The following is a 13,416-nucleotide window of genomic DNA, read 5'->3' as shown; positions in this document are numbered from 1 at the left end:
AGAACTTTAACAAAAGTATAAAAATCAATTTTGAAGAACTGAAAAACTTTTAATAAATTCATTTACCCCTAATGAACCATCTTGGTTTATTTAAACCACTAAAAGGTAATCCAATAAGACCCATCGTCAGTGCAACTGGATCTGATAATAGTAAATTATCAAAATATCAAGTGGAATTATCTTCTCCCATCTTAGGCTCCATTTCATCTTCACATATCAAAAATTCAGTTGAATTTTGTGGTAAACAAGAGAATGTGAACATACGCCAAGTCGTAGATTAGTTAGCTTTGATATTACCTCTATTCATCAAAGTGCCTGTTGATGACTTATTGGATTTCTTGGCTAGTACCTTAGATTCTTATGATTTACTATTACCAATAAGTGTTGGACTTATTGGCTTATGTGTTGAAAAGTGTAAGTTTAGTTTTGGTGGAAATTTTAATGAACAAATGTTTGGTATGGTTATGTAGGTAATCTGTTGTCACCACTTTTGTTAAGCATATACATGGTGCATTAAAAAAAAAAAAAAAAGTTGATCCCTTCAGTTTGAATATCTCGTGTAGTTTGGTACTGTTCTAGACTTCTAGTCTGTCAGGAATGCATCTCTTGCTGTTGCCTGAATGTCCAGGTTTGGAGACATACACTGGAAGATTTTTTTAATGGTTCACACCTATAGCTAACAGGTCCACATCTGGATGTGGAAGCATGTTGGCAGTCAGTTGGAATGAGGGTTTGTCTAACAACCACTGGGTTGAATATGCCATTTGCCTCAATGAATTGATGAGATGAATTGCCTCGATGAATTGATGAGAAGTGCCACTTCCTCACCTAGGCCATCTATAGAATAGAAGTATGATTGTATTGAGAAGAGCTGCACTTCCTGATAGTGTCATGTTGTCAAGGATCAGCAAGAAGTGAGTCCTCTTTGAGGCTGTAGTTTTCTGAGAAACGGGAAAACAGCATCAGTTCCAGGAAATTGATGTGACACCTTAGAACAGACAGCCATTTGCGAGCTACCTGACAGTCCTCCCAATAGCTTCCCCAGCCTGTCAAGGAGGCATCAATATGTTTAACTACCCATATGGTGACAGGAGTCGATCAACCTGTTTGGTGAGAAAATCCTTCCAGGTCCACAGATGGAGGTAACAGTAATCATGAGTCCTTATTCAGGCATTCAAGACCAGATTCCAATCACGTCCTCAAATTGGTTTTTTAGGATTACGTCCTCATAAACTCAGATTTTAACAGGTCTTACATCCGTTCCAACTGTCAATAGGGACACTTTGGATTGGATCTTTCCTTATTCTGATCTGATTCTGGCTGGGAAGAGACATCCAGACCCAAAGCATATTCCAACGAGGTCCCAGCCACACAAAATCCCATAAGAAAGTTGTGTTCCTTCATTATTAAGCAGGGCTCTTCATTCTCCCCACAAAGGATTCCACCAAATGCCAGTTGGCTGTGAGGTGGAGCTCGCTCCGGTTGATCAGGAAAACTTTGGACTTAGTCTATTGCTTACCAGTTGCAGGTTTCGTAAGCAATCCTCTCTGGTGGTCTCTTAACCCTTATACTCAGTGAGGCCATGATCAGGGCTTGACCAGTAGCCTCTGTGAGGCCACATTCATGGCTCTCTGAAGTTCTGTTTAAAGTCTCCAGTAGACAATTTTGGTGGTCTTAAAACATCACTTCAGTGCTTTCTTACCATTGGCTATCTGATTCTGCATCATAAAATAGGAACCAGTCAGGGGATTAGCTATGTTTTGGTCCTGAATGTGGTTGCTTTAGGCAGTTGATTTTGTTGCTGTGTGACTGGAACTCGCTAGTGATATATTTTAAGTAATATTTTGGATTTAGGTGCTAAAACTTATGAGTATAATGGCTTCTTGTGATTCAAGAATTTTTTGTTTATTTCATAGTGAAGGAAAAATTTTTGTCAAAGCAGTAAATGACTGGATTTCGTTCAAAAGTGTTTGTATACAAAGACGATCACTTTGCCAAAAGTTTGTGTTATCTGTGCAGTGCTGTTTGTGTTGTCTGTGTAAATTTTATAGTGTGTGCATTTCTCGTGATTCAGTGATAGTTTATATAATTACATGCCAAAGTATGCAGGAAAACTACCACAAAAGCAAAACCACACAAAATTGTCTTCCATGTCTCTTACTACCTTCATAAACTCATTTTGACAGCTGGATTTAAATACACGTGAGTACAGGTCTTCGACACAAACATTGCTTACTTCTTACTTTTTTATTTAGTTTTAGAAGTATATTTAGAAGAATGTTTATTTTAATTCAGTACAGTACTATTTTAGGGAATAATATATATTATAGGATAGGCTAGGTAGTTTCACTTGAAAATTTTAGTAACACATTTCATGCATGGGTAATACACATCGCTCATGACATACGAGGATCTTCATTTATAAAGCAATGAATGAACATGCAGAGTAATGAATGAACACACATACATGAATATATGAGCAACACTTTGTTGTAATTGTTTTTATTTTTTTTTGTGTTTGAGCCTGTCTTTATGATTTTAAAAAATTGTTTTCTTTGCCAGTCTTTGGTGTTGTCTGTTATATTTGTTTTATATACTGTACTGTATATATATATATATATACAGTAAACCCCCCGTATTCGCATTCTCAAGGTTCGCGGACTCACCTATTTGCGGGATCTTCTGTGGAACCTATCTAAAAAATTTCAAGGAAACTTCGGCGACTGCTGGTTTTTATATGGAACATATCTATAAAAATATTCGCGGAAACCTCCCTATTCGTGGATGCAGTTTTTTTGTCTTTTTCATATAGCAATATTCTGTATTTTCATATTTATTGTATAATAACATTAAATAATCATGTAAATCAATAATAATACTGTACTACAGTACTGTACATATGATATTAATAGAAATTAAATAATAATATTATGTAATACTACACTGGGTACCGTAATAGTAATAACTAATAAAGTTAAATCATACGGTAGTAACTGGTGATGAATGTTGATTTCAGTATGCTGTAGATGATGATGATGATGAATTAGCTGTGCAGTACGCATGAATGACGGGAGGCGCCTGTCGTATTAAGGTATTTGAAGCCTTGAAAGAGAGGTGGTTTAGTAGGGCTGCATGAGTAGACAGTCATGTCTACTTTCTTCTCATCAGTCATTAATTGTAGGCTATTGGCCAGAGGCCTTAAAAGAAGCAGAGCATTCAGAGGACATCTTAATGCACGATTTCAAAAAATAATTTTAGGCCATAGTACTGTATGCCGCTATGGTATACGCATGGTACTACTGTATTGCGCGTACATATACTAACACTGATCTTCTGCGCATACAGTACGTACATTTTATTAAATTTCTTGTGGGATGATTTTAAATATTACATACAAAAATATTTTAGGGATGATACATAGTACAGTACAGTACTACGGGTAGCATGCGTGAGGCATATCTAAATACATAAGACAACAGAATACTGCAGGGTACTTATGTTTACATCTGCGGTAATGTGTAGCATTTTCATGTATGTACTGAGTATATATTTTAATGACTACCAAGTACATTTTGTAAGATGAAAACGATTTACTAATTTTTCAAATATTACAGTACTGTAATATATTAATGTAAACAACAGCAAAATTTCAATAACATATATATGTATTTCTTGAAAGATGCTTCACTCGAAGCCACTCTCTGCAAATATAAAGAGCTCGCGATGCTGGACGCTGTACCCAGGACCAGTGATACTTGACACACTGTTGGCTGTCATCTGCAAAGCAGCCAGCCCAGAAGCACCATTCATTTTCCCTTTACGCTCATTGGCTGAACATTCACAACTCTTCGCGAACATGGAATTTTGGGAGACATCCACGGCATCCCTTCTCCTAGTTGTCACGAGTTCGCAGCATCTTCTTACTGTGTGAAATTGTGTGTCTTTGTGTTTGGGTTTTATCTTTGTGCATCAGCAGTATTCGGCCCTAAAATGCCTCCTAAAAAATGCCCTGCTCCTTCAAAGCCTTCAGGCAAAGAGTCTAAAAGAAAGAAGACTGTTATGAAACTCGAGGAGAAGGTGAAACTTCTTGACTTGTTAAAGGAGGGCAAAAGTTTTGCCGCGTTTGGCCGCCATTTTAGTGTTAATGAGAGCACAGTGAGATATATCAAGAAGAAAAGAGGCGGGATACGCAAGTCTGTGAGTATGAGCCATGATAGTGCAAAGACAGTTCGACAGTGCGGGATAAAACAATGGTGAAGATGGAATTTGCTCTGGCAATCTGGATAAGAGACTGCTGGAAGAAGAACATTGTTCTCGCTCCAACATCATTCGCGAAAGCGCGACAACTCTACCAGCAGCTATCAACTGCTAAGGAAAGTAATGGCGTGGTACAGGCAGAGGAAAGGCATTGAAGAAAGGCATGAATTAGAATTTTAGGCTTTGATAAACCAGCAGAAGAAGAAGAGGGGGAAGAGCCCCAAGCAGGACCATCATCAGCACCTCGGGTTTCCAGGCCAAAGGGGTGGTTCCACCAATTTCAAAAAGCGGTTCCACTAAAGTCTGTTACATTACATGGGGAATCAGCATCTGCAGACATTGAAGCAACCGCTAAATATCCGGAGGCCTTCAAGAAAATCTGCTGTCAGGAGAAGGACTCACCCAGAACAGGTGTTCAATATGGATGAGACTGGCCTGTTCTGGAAGAAGATGCCTTCCCGGACATACCTTATGAAGGATTTGAAGCTAAAGCCTCCGAATTCAAGGCCCAGAAGAATAGGGTTACCTCATCATGTGTGGGAATGCAACTGGTTTCCTGCTTAAACCAGGCCTCATTTACAAGGCTACAAACCCCAGGGCCCTCAGAATAAGAACAAGGCATTGCTTCTTGTGTTCTGGATGCATAACCCTGAGCCTGGATTACTAAGTCCTCACAGAGTACTGGTTCCATCAGAGCTTCATCCCTCCAGGTTAGGCAATACCTGAAACGGCTTGGCATGGAGTTCAGGTGTTGCTGATTATGGATAATGCTGGTGGCCACCCTCTCCAATCTTTCTTACAAGGAGTCCAGCTTGAGTTCCTCCTCCCAGCACCACCTCTCTCCTCTGGCCATGGACCAGCCAGAATCCGTGCCTTCAGGCACCTCTATACCGGAACCCCTCCAGCACCTTGTGAATGCAGTGGACAGTGACAATGAATTTACGCTAAAAAGAATATTGGCGTTCATTCCACTGCCACATGTCCGAGCATCATCAGCCGATCACTGAATGGCATGAAGGAGACCCTGAGCATGCTGGAACAAGTTTGGCCGGAGTGTGTTCATGATTACAGGGCTTCTCTCCTCAAGAAATTCAACATTTGGCCATTAATAAGGCTGTCCAGTTGGTAAGGATTCTAGGTGGGGAAGGCTTGAGGACATCACTGAGGATGAAATCAGCACCCTTTATTGATGCCCCTCTGACCCCTGACGGACCAGGATTTGGAAGAGCTGACAAAGTCTGCCAGTGAGGAAGAAGATCGCCAGGTTCAGGGGAGGAGCAGGAGGAAGAGGAGAGCGCCTGACTTTGGAACGTTTGTCTCACATGAAGAGAATGATTAAGGATATGCAGTGTTTCAGCATGAGATCCTTTTATGGAACGTTCCCTGAAGTTTTCAAACATCCTTGATTTAGCATGGGAGCCCTATAATCAAGCCCTCACCACCATGAAAAGGCAGCGACAGCAGCTGCATATCACCATGTTCATCAAACAGATGAAGAAGGCCCCTCCAAAACCTCCCAAATCACCCGAAGTAGTGCCTCTGGAATCACCTGAAGAAGTGCCTCCCCAATCCCTGAAGTAGTGCCTCTCGAATCGCCTGAAGAAGTACCTCCCCAATTGCCTGAAGTAGTGCCTCCCCAACCGCCTTAAGTAGTGCCTCCCAAATCAACTGAAGAAGTGCCTCCCGCAGCACCTCCTGAAGGTGAAGAGGCACCCTCAGATGAGTTGTAACTCCTCTGCTTTGCTGTGCAGTCATATCTTCATTGTCATTCACAGACCAAAATAGCTAATTCATCATCATCATCTTTAATCGACATTCATCGCTGGTGAGTACCTTATGATTTACATTATGTAGTAATCTTAATATACTGTATAAGTAATTTTTAAAATGTGCATAGTTTTTTTGGTCTCTCTTTTTGTGAATTACGTATACAGTACACTAATACCAATGTTCCCCAAAAGAAAACGGACGGTTACAAACTGTATGAAAGAAAATGTGCGTGGCTGAATATGTAGGGGGGACTGGATTATTTTCACCTACAGCTGTAAACCATACAGTATGTACGTATAAATGTAATGATAAAATGTTTAAGATGGCTTGGAAATTATATTGATAGTATCATTTCAAAGATTAATACAGTAATAAGGTAGTAGTTTAATGTATATTTGATGTAGGCTGGTGTTTTTAGGCATACTTTGGTGTTTGACCTTTCATGGTAGACAGGTACAAATATAACGTAGTATTAAATTTTTTAAATGTATAAGTTTTTTATTTTTGTCTCCTCTCTTTTGTAAATTACATACTGCATACAGTAAATCACCAATGGTTCCCCCTAAAAGGGAAACGGACACTTATAACTTATGAAAGAAATGTGTGTGGCTGAATCGTAGGGGGACTGGATTATTTTCACCTCAGCTGTAAGCTATGTATGTACATATAAATGTAATGGTAAAATGTTTAAGATTTTGGAAATTATATTAATAGTATCATTTCAAATATTAGTACAGTAATAAGGTAATAGTTTAATGTATATTTGATGTAGGCTGTATTTTTAGGCATACTTTGGTGTTTGACCTTTCATGATAGACAGGTATAAGCATTTTTAGAGGGGCGTTGTAAGCATTCTGGATTTGAGCTATTAAGTAGTGGGGTCTGGAATGCATCGTAAATAAATATATATATATATATATATATATATATATTTTTATTAGTATTGGGATCAATCGATACCAAATTTTTGGCCGATACCGATACCAACTTTTAAAGCCACCAATGCAATACCATTACCTGTTACCTCCATATTACTGTTATTTAGAGAGATATATATTGTTACTAAAATCATTTTTCTGAGTTCAGCCCGTGTCAGCGGGGTGAAATTCCATTACAGCAATGAATTTCTAGGTATAATAATGCTAGATATACCAGAGAAAAAGAGCTTTCAGGAAAGCTGGGGTTACTACCCCAGTCGATCTTCTAAGGAAGACGTCGGTATAAGGAAGGGTGAGTGAAATACCACTACCACGGAAACATACTCGAAAGATCTCTCCTTATCAAAACCCCGGAACAGAGCGGTGAGCCGTTACAGCCCTGAACACTCAACACCATGGGCCAGGCGCACACCAGCGCCACCATTCCATTTTTCTAGCACGTGATTGCGTCCTTTTCTTTTGTGTGCTCGTCTTCCTCTTTGGATTATTTTCATCAACGCCATGCCATCGAGCAGCTTTACCATCTCCGGGTTAAGTACCATCTTCTTCTTGTGGGGTTTTGTTCCTATTTTTTGTTGTTATGGTCTGTATTTTCATAAATACTGAGATCTTTCTTATGACGCCAGCGCCCTCCGCCAGCCATGTCGAATAGTCATGGTGCGACCTCCTTCAGTTCTTTTCGGTTGGAGGTTGTCTCCCGTCGTTATAGATAGTTTTGCCCTTGAGTTCCCATCCTGGTGGTTCCTGCAGTGGCTCCCCCTTTTTGTTTCACGAAATTACGTTTCATTGGCCTATCGGCCTTTGTTAGGTGATGCCCGCCCAGGTACCCCACCCAGGTTGGGTTCCTTGTGGCCATGGTCTCAATTAGGCTAATTATTTTATTCTTGAAGATGGTGCTGCTCTTTATTTTATTTATTTTGTTGTTTTACTCCCTTGTGTTGGCGGCAGCCTCAGATCTAAACTCGCTTCCTCTGAGGTAGGCTACGCACCCTATTGGAACATATTTTGTTCCCGTTTTTTTATGTGTGATGGTTATTTAGTGGAGTAGGCTTGTTTTGCTTCCATCCCCTTGCCTCAGGTGTGGAGATCATCAGGTTGAGGGAGGTTTGGCTGTTGTTTCTCCGGGTCTTTTTTTGGTGGGCAGAGTGAGCCCCTTAGTTCTCTTTCCCTTCATTTGGGGGAATAGAGTTCTTTGGATGTGTGTTTCCTCTAGGCTAGTCGCCTCCTTGCTCCCTTCTCGATCGGTTGGTTCTCGGCATAAAATTTCTCTCCCTGTTGCTTCCTCCTCCCCCTCCGTGACTCCTCCCCCTTTTTCCTAGCCTACACCAGGTTAGGTCCCTATTAGGCTTAGCCTAGAAGGAGTCGGGCATCGGGCTAAGGTAGCTTCCAGTAGTAGGCTACCTCCCAAGTTTCATTATTCTTGGGTATGGGTTACGGTTGGAGCGGGTGATATGTTTTTCCCCTGTCTCCTGTTCCCTTCTGAGTAGCCTACCCCTCTTCCCTACTCCCCTCCCTCCCCCTCCCCCCTCACCTCCCTCCCAGCCTTGCTCTACTCGCGCGGGTGACGCTAGATGGTGTTTTCTCCGAGTTCAGGGACTCCTTCATTTTGCAGAGGGACGCTCCTCCCATACAGTCCCCAGCATCGCTGTGTTGGTGTTGGTGGTTCGTTAGCTTCGAACGTGTTCGAGATACTATCCACACCTCTCGTCTCCCAAATGAGATTCATTAGATAGGGGTAAATAATTGCTCCCATTATGTTATGAACATACGAGCATCTTGCCCGTCTTGTCTCTCAGCCCGGGGAAGCAGTGAGGAAAGGATTTTCATTATATAAGGGAGGCGGATCCCCTCAGGTCTCCAGGGTATTTACCGTCACTTGTTTAATATTTATTGTTTTGAATGATATTTAGATAAGTCTGTTTATCTTGGTACTCTCACTCCTTTATATTATATATATATACGTGAGTCGGTTCTACACCAGGGCTCCGCCGTTATTTTAGCAGCCTTGTGGTGAGTTCCTGGTTTCTCATTCTTTCATTCCCGGGTATTCCGGGGTCACAAACTCTTACCTTCCACTCTGTGTAATTTAGAGCTTATTGGCCCAGTTTATATTAAAGGGAAGTTCTTCTCCGCGAGTATTCGGTTGTAGTTGAAGTTTCCGGCCTTGCGGCTTTAGATTACTTAGGGTGGTGGGTTCATGTACTTTTCTGCTTACAGACTGTTAGCTGTGAGGGGCGGGGTGTACCACTTCCCTCCAACAACCCTACGGTCACGTGGTGTGCTGGGACCGCTGGTTGTGGGTCCGACTACCGACGACCTGGTAGTTTGGCACCCCCGATGGGTTGTGAGGTTTGCTTCGCTCTCTGTGCAACCGTCCAGGATGAGTTAGTGGTAGTGACAGTCTTCTTCTTCCGTTTCTACGCTCCTCATATTGTATATTGTTTACGGAGTTCCCGGACTGTTTTTTCGATTTCTTGACTAATTGTTGGTTTTCTTGCAGTAGGGAGTCTTCAGGGTCTGCCTTGGAATCCCCTCCCGAGACCTGGGTGGCTGGGTTTGGCAGGAATGTTCGGTCGGGAAGCCCCGTCCTCGGCTAAGTTGGGGACCTGCTCTGCCCGGCGCCGCGGGTGGCTGACGCCAGTGCCAGAAAGATCCACCCCCCCATCATCCAGCAAATCCGAGATCGACCCAGCCACCCCAAGTGGATATCCTCGCTGAGGTCTCGGAGGATGTAACCGCATGTGGACCCAGACCTGTAACCGATGAACACTGAGCAGGACCAGGTGGTAAATAGCGAGGTAAGGTGAGGTTGTTGAGGCAGGCCCCCTCTTTTTGACTCCCAGTTTCATCTGTTTCTTCCTTCACAGGTTTTGTGAAGTCTTCCTCCTTGGGTGATAGAGCTCAGTCTTTTATCCCCAAAGTTGAATTGAGACTTCATGGAAGGCGGAGCTATAAGTCGTCTTCCAAGAGGCATCGCCCCTTCCCCGATCGAGCTAAGGTCTCAGGACCTGTAGCCTCCGAGAAACAAGTCTAGTTCCTCCGGCAAAGGCGCCGTAAGAGGGCACAAAACCAAGCCCCTCCTCGCCAGCCTACTTTCGACGCAGGGCCTTTGCAAACCAACTTTTAAGAAATTCACAGAGGACCTAGATACGAGATTTAGTAAAATCTCCTGAGAAGTTAAGCCAGTCATGATAACATACTGGCGGGAATGGCTCGCCCACAGCGAACCACAGTATGTTATCCCCGACACAGCGGACCTCCCGCCCGTTCGATGTCGGTAACCCTTGGCGTTTCGCCTCGGGCCATCAACATGATGGCAAGCTCACGGTTGAGTCTTGCGCGAGGCGGCTGGAGGGAGTGGAGTTCTTTCCCGATCTCTTGCCCCCTTACCCAGGCCGTGAGACTTACGGAGCATGGATTCGGTCAGATAAGGTTCTAGGAGACTGTCATCGTCCCTAGGGACCAAGCTCAGTCGGCTCTCCCTGCGCTCTGGCCAGTGGCGGGCCAAAGCTCACGAAGTTGACTCCTTTCAAAGGACAACTTCACAATGTTCGCCCTGGGAGACAACCTGCCCCCTTGCTTGAACAAAGTAAGCTCTGGCTGCGGCGGCGTGCTTTGAAGGTAATCGTTACGCAGCTGAAACAGACCCCACTTCCCTGTATTCCCGGGAAGTGATGAGTTCTGGTGGACGCGTCCACTTTCACTGTCGGGGAAGCTGGACCCCTTCTGTGCTTCTCGCAATTCAGTGAGCAGCTCCCCAAGCTGATCTTTTGTTGAAAGGCGGAGTTTGATGCGGACTAAGTTAGCGGTCCTTGAACTCCGTCTGCCTGCCTGACTTCTGCCGTCTCCTGCGGCGGACGAGCCATTCTTTCAGGTGTGGCTAAGTCCCTGCTGGCTGGCTTTCAGTCTGACCTGTTGAGTTCATCATGGCCAGACTGGAATGCAGGAGAAGATTCATATTCGCCCGATGCCACTATCGCGCCACGAAGGCCCTAACAAGCTCGTTAAAAAGCTCGATCTGGGGACCTAACCTCTTCCCAGAAGAGGAGGTCACGAATGTTATAAGCCCGAAGCTACAAGGGGCCAACCAGAGTCTGCGCTCTCGCTGGGTCATTTCTGCCTACAAGCGCAAGACCCCAAGGGTGCCGGCCCCCAGGCGAGAGGAGGCAAGCGTTTCAGGAGAACATCAGAGGCCCCACCATCAGGCGTGGTTCAAGCCGTCCCGGTCTGAAGCAGTGCTGGCCTTCCACCTCAGGCTCACCCCCAACAGTATGTGCTGGTCCAACCAGCTGCGCCAACCGTATAATGGCTTGTGGCGTACAACCCCACATATGAGGGCAGTGGATACTTTCCACGGCCTTAATAAGTCGCAAGGGGAAGAGGCAGAACCCCCTCATGGGAAAGCTCAACCACCACCCCAAGGGAAGGCCTGGGCGTGGTAGGGGAATAAACCCGCTCCCTCCCACTGAGAGAACTCAGGTAGGTGGTTAGCCTGTATTGGTTCAGGGACAATGGACCTTCAGCCCTTGGGCACACAGCATTGTGTCCAAAGGACTAGGATGGAGCTGGATCAGAACCCTCCTCCTCTAACCAGATTTTACCAGCCACCCACATCAATCCCTGCAGGATTACGTGACAGAAGTGCTCAACAAACGAGCAATAAAGTAGTAAGGCACCTAAGTTTCAAGGCAGGTTGTTCACTGTCCCCAAAAAAAGACTCCGATCAGCAAAGAGTGATCCTGGATCTGTCGGCATCTAAATCTCTACGCAAAATGCGACAAATTTACGCGTCTTCGGTAGCTCGAATGCGAGACTCTACTTCGCGTGGAGCGAGTCACCACCTCTATCGATCTCAGGCGGCTTATTATCACGTCCGATTCGTGGAACTTCTCTCCAGTTCCTCGGTTTCAGACTCGAGGAATCAAGCCTGCCTTCAGGGTCATGCCCGCCGGTCTAAACATTCGCCCAGGGTATTCACGCAAGCTGGCGGACACGGTAGTGCAACAACTCGGTCTCGAGGATATCTAGCAGCGTACCTGAACGATTGGATAATTTGGGCACCAACAGTTCGGTGTCAAGAGGCTACGTCCATAGTCATCAATTTCCTGCAGGTCGTTGGGTTTCAACTGAACGAGAGAAGTCCCACCTGACTCCAGGGTCCAGTTTCAGTGGCTGGGTCTCTAGTGGGATCTGTCCTCTACGTTATCTCCACCTCCCAGAGGAAAGAGATGGCATCTCACCAGGAAATTTCTCAAAATCAATCAGCATCCCGATCCCAAAGAAAAAAAAAAGAAGAATCCTTGGATCTCTTCAATTTGCCCAGTGATGGACCTGCTCTTAGCGAAACTAAAGACATAAACAGAGTGTGGCGTAGTCGAGCCAATGTCAAGCTCAGAACCAAATTCTCTATTCCTCGAATCTTAAAGAACAAGATTGCGACCTTGGACCTCAGTCAGAGGCCTGTCAAAAACAGTTCGCTTCCAATTTCCCCCTCCGGCACTAGTTGTTCACACAGACGCTTCCCTAAGCGGCTGGAGATATTCACCAAAACAGAAAGTACAGGAACGTGGTCACAATGTTTCAGCAGTTCCATATAAATACCCTGGAAGCTATGGCGGGTCTTTCTAACTCTGAAGAAAATCCCAAGCTAACCGATTCATATCAGGTTGGTGGACAAGCGCAGTGGTAGTTCATTGCATCAACAGGGGCGGCTCCAAATCAGGTTAGTAAACCAAGTAATGGTTTGCTATCTCTCCCTGGCGAACAAACACGGCTGGCACCTGTCAGCCACCCACCTAGCGGGAACCTGCGGGCGTGGTGGCGGATTCCCTGTCCAGGACTACTCCGTTGGCGGGTGGTCCCTGGACGTGGAATCTTCAAATGGATTGCCGCCAGGTTCCGGGCTCAAGTGGACTCTGTTCGCGACGGAGGCAACTTCAGCTCCCTGTTACGTGGCCCGAACCTGGACCCTCAAGAGGCGCATGCGCCTTACAGAGCGCCCAATGACAGTAGATTGGAACAATTGGGAGAAAATTTATCTGTTCCATCCAATAAATTTACTGCTGAAAGTATTACACAAACTCAGGACATTCAAAGGTCAACCAGCCCTAGTAGCTATTGGCGAGCAATTGGTTCCCTCTTCTTCAGGAACTGGGATTGCGAGTCTTGATTCCCAAGCCCATACTGACCCATATTGACTGTGGCTTCCTCAAGAATTCAGGAATGCCTAGTTTATGGACTTTATAAAATTAGCAGCCCAAAAGGAGCGACATTGACCTGTCAACACTCTGTTTTTTAGAATCAGATAAAAGAGATTCTACTATTAGACAGTATGACTCAGCAGTCAAAAATTAGCCTCCTTCTGAAAGCATCTGAAGCCAAGATCATGGCGACTAATTTAGGAGTTTCTTTCTTTAGATCACTGTTTGAAAAGGCCTTGCTCCGGCCACTA

General features: G+C 44.5%; 1 protein-coding gene across 1 annotated transcript in view; it reads left to right on the top strand.

The window, feature by feature from the left end:
* LOC136843977 (protein argonaute-2-like) overlaps positions 1–13,416 on the top strand; it is a 564,386-nt gene that overhangs the window by 196,072 nt on the left and 354,898 nt on the right. The gene's annotated exons all lie outside the window — the stretch shown is intronic.

The sequence above is a fragment of the Macrobrachium rosenbergii genome, chromosome 12, assembly GCF_040412425.1.
Source record: "Macrobrachium rosenbergii isolate ZJJX-2024 chromosome 12, ASM4041242v1, whole genome shotgun sequence".
NCBI classification, from domain to species: domain Eukaryota; kingdom Metazoa; phylum Arthropoda; class Malacostraca; order Decapoda; family Palaemonidae; genus Macrobrachium; species Macrobrachium rosenbergii.
The sequence above is the reverse complement of the archived record's forward strand: the minus strand, read 5'-3'. Positions and strand labels throughout refer to the sequence as shown.